Source organism: Pinus tabuliformis, chromosome 4_2, assembly GCF_031772625.1.
Source record: "Pinus tabuliformis cultivar Carrire ecotype Pingquan chromosome 4_2, CPIR1, whole genome shotgun sequence".
Classification (NCBI taxonomy): Eukaryota; Viridiplantae; Streptophyta; class Pinopsida; order Pinales; family Pinaceae; genus Pinus; species Pinus tabuliformis.
Window position 1 is genome coordinate 847,067,844 of NC_142304.1, and position 4,045 is coordinate 847,071,888.

Sequence of the window (4,045 nt, forward strand, 5' to 3'; positions counted from 1 at the left end):
CCAAGTGGAACCAAGAACTATTAGTGAAATGACACTAATCAAAATCCCAGAAGCTGACTCACCCCCCTGCAAATATCTATATATGGATCCCTCATCCTAGAGATCCAGAGGCTGGAATTTTGTAATTTGTAAGGAAGTGTTGTTGGTTTCTCTTTGAGACATTGTATTATTGGGTGATCTAGATTTTCATGAGGTGAAGAGGGCTTTCATGCTGGGAGGATGGCACTAGATCAGACAAATGGGTTGTAATCCATTCTTCTACTACTTCTATCAATAAATCTATTTGAGTTTTCCTCCATATACTTGTATCTTTTTGAATCTTGTATTTGTGTATGCATTTGTATGGTTAATGTACATCTGATTATACATTGTTTATGGTTATAGATCTCTATGCTTTGATGGTATTTTGTTGCCTTGACTCTACAGGTTTTCTTTGAAGCGGGACAAGTGAGAAAGGAGTGGAAAAAGCTCTATCAAGGGAGAGAGGAAACAAGCAAGGAGCCAAGCGAAAGACTGAGGTTGGTGCTCTCTGCTTCTCTCTCATCTATCTCTCATAAAGGAAAACACAAGTTACTTTGAATTGTTTGTTTCTAAGATAGCTACCCGTCTTAGTGGGACTAGCAGATCTGAGTAGACACTAGTTTTCCCAGAAACAAAATGGCAACTCCACTAGGGAGCGAATAGTTTGTTTTCTTGTTACTGTTGTTTGCTTTATAAACTACAGACAAAGCTTGAAGTTAAGCCAGCTAGCCTTCAAACTGCTTTTGCTATGCAACTGCAAAGTAGATCAACGCTCCTTTAGTCAATCTCTGGGTTTATTTATGAACTGAACAACTAACTTGCAAACATCGTAAGTCCCCTGGTGGTAGCTCAATAGCCTCATTAGATCAGCCCCTATACTTTGTGTTTACTACCTATCATAAGCTCAGCCTAAATCCCTGAACTTAGCTGCAAATTGTGGGTGAAAACCAAGCTCAGTCTCGTCCCTGGACCATCGCACTGTCTCTCATAGGCAGTCTAGATGCATCGCACCTCCCATGTGCTACAAGTGAGATGCATCCCCGTTTCCCTTAAGGACAGGTGCAATGATTGAGTGAGACTGTTTCTACCTCCATATTTTGGTTTTTTTCTTCATTGCTTTCAGCTCTATTCAGTAGTTTTGTTGTCTATGATCAGTATATCACTGTTGAAACTCTCTTCCTTAACATTATTCAACCTCCATTGATAAGGAATTGTGAATGTTTTTATGTATTTTTCATCATTTACAGTCCTCCTTTGCAAAAAGTAGCTTAATTGAACTGTCATCTTTTGATTTGAAAGTGTCGCAACTGTCGTTTTCAATCAAGTAAAAGAGTGTCGTAAAGTCTTCCTCTTTTAGATAGTTGATTGTACTTTTTCCATTGTATTTGATTTGAATTATCAATTCTTTAAAGTGTCAAAAATACTTTTCCATTCGAAAGTGAAAGTGTCATCTTAGTATTCCTTTCGTTTTTGAAAAGAAATTGCTAAAGTGTCGCTTTGAGGAAAGTAATTCAGATCTGTACTTAGTTTTTTCTTTTTGTCATTCTCACATTAAGAAAGCGGAAAAACAAATACATGCATGTGAATTTGCATTTAGACTGCATGCGGAAATTGATTTAGGAAAGTGCATTTAGTGTGTGCTCTCTGCTCTATGTTGAAATAATTTTACTCCTCTTTCCTTAGTAGCTAGGATTTTCATTGCTAAAAGAAAATAAACGACTATTTATCATCTTAGATTGCATATTTAGGAATTGTATATCTACATCACGCGGTGAACCTTGAAAGGCAAACTTCTTAAGAAAGATCAACTATAAAATAAACCTCAATGAACATAAAAACACTTTGGAACCTAACCCACAACATCTAGAAGTCTAGGCTATAGATGTATTTCAGCGTAGTAAAGCCTGGTAACTATCATTTTCATCGTAGGTTGGGTGATTCCTCCTCTTTGATATGACAAGTGCTAGTACGGACTTGTGCTCCCACGTACCGTCGAGTATATATTGGGAGACCACAATAGATTGATATCCTTTATCCTTAGGAAGTCGTGTCCGTCGCCCTATCGATCACATTGCACTGAACATAACATTCGGGAAGATTGACTACCGTATGTAAAGTCCTCGGTAATTTCTCTATAATTTACCACCGAGGTGCATATTGCAGTTTTTCGATTGGTTTGGTAATCCCTCTATCTAGATTTCCAGAGTAGTCACTTTCATTCCTTTTCAAACTCCTTAAAAGAAAAGGTCCATCTGAGCACTTGTCACTTCAGGCTCATTAAAAATTGAAGGAGACTAAAGTTACCTTTAGCTTTTTCTTGACTCTTTAAAATTGAAAAAGTAAGTTGTGTCAAAGCGTCATAAAATTTATTTTAATCAGAATAACATCATTGTTCCCTCATTGGTCTTAGTTGAGAAAATGGAGCCCACCAACCAAGGATTTCCCCTTGGGGGAAATCCTAATCCTTTCTCTTCTTGGGGAGATATTGTTGCTCCTTATATGGCTACATTGTCCCTTCCAGGATTGAAAATTGGCCTACCAGTTTGGCTATTCTTGACCTCTGTCATTCAAAACACCGTGATTCCTCAGCAATCAAATCAGCAACCAGATGATACTAAAGTTTCTCCCCCACCTTCCACTTCATTTGTTTCTCCCTCCCCTTCTTACTCTTCGCTTGGTGAAACTAGTAACACTAAAAGCCAAGTAACTGAGAAGAAGAAGAAAGGGAAGGAGAAGAAGAAGAAGGAGCCAATGGTGAAAAGGGGAAACCATGCATTGTCTAGCAAAAATCCACACACTGCACCATCCAAACCCAAATCTCCATGTGTCATTTGCAAAGGAGACCACTATCATCGAGATTGTCCTTGCATCCCACAGATCTTGAGGGACTGGTCTCCCTACTTGCACAATCTGGTGTCTTCAACCTTTGTTGATCATGTTGAGAGTACACCGTCAACTATTGAAAATGAAGTCAATGGACAGAAATGAAGTTCTAAATTTCCTTGTAGGTTGTGTGACGACGATCATGCCCTCCACTGAAGCTAAAAGAGTCTTGGATAACCGTCCTGCTTCACTGCAACGACTTCCTCCTGGATACAAGAAACTCCTGCCAAGTCCATCGCTAGTTGAAAATCTGATTGACACATCTCTGTTGTCAGTCAAAATGCCTATCATTGAAGATAAACCCTCTGAGTTCGCACCAGACCAAAGTCAGCAAGTCGAGATGACAGTCAACCCGGTCTTGTCTTCAGAAGATCCACCTTCAGATGATACAGTCTCCAAAGAGAATGAGAACGACACCGTTCAAACTCTTTTTGTTAACAAAGAATCCGATGAACATGGGGGAAACCTACCCATTCCTTTACTGCAAGAAGGAAGTTCCCCATTTCAAGAGATTCATCCGACCGTTTATTCGATCCCGCCTCCAAGCAATATAGTCATTTGCTTTGATTGGAATCTACTAGCGGGACCCCGCCTTCCATCTAATGTACCATTCAGAATCATAGTACAAGTGTACAGAATGATCATGGCTAGCACTATCATAGATGAAGGGGCTTATGTGAGTATCCTTTCCTCAATTGCTTGGAAAGCGCTTGGTTCGCCATCGCTTCTGCCTGAGATTTGAAATTTGTCAGGCTTCAATAAAGGAACCAGTCAACCATTAGGGATCCTTCCAAATGTTCCTATAACTTTGAGAAGGAAAAACATTCACTTGAACTTGATGGTAGTCCAAGGGCCATTAGATTACAATCTACTCCTTGGGCATGATGACATTTACAGCATGGGAGCTATTGTTTCCTCACTCTTCCGAGTGATGTGTTTCCTGTATGAAGGCAGAATGGTCCAACTCGTTGACCAGCTTTCATTCCCTGGTTCAAACATGACTACTAGTCAAATTCCATCCCTAAATGGTCTTTTTGCACAAGGAATGTCTCATCAACCTCCAGTCCGTCCACCTGATGACCGCAAGTGATTTGGTGAATGTGACTAAACCGAGGGGGCACGCGCCCTGGCCTACTTTGGC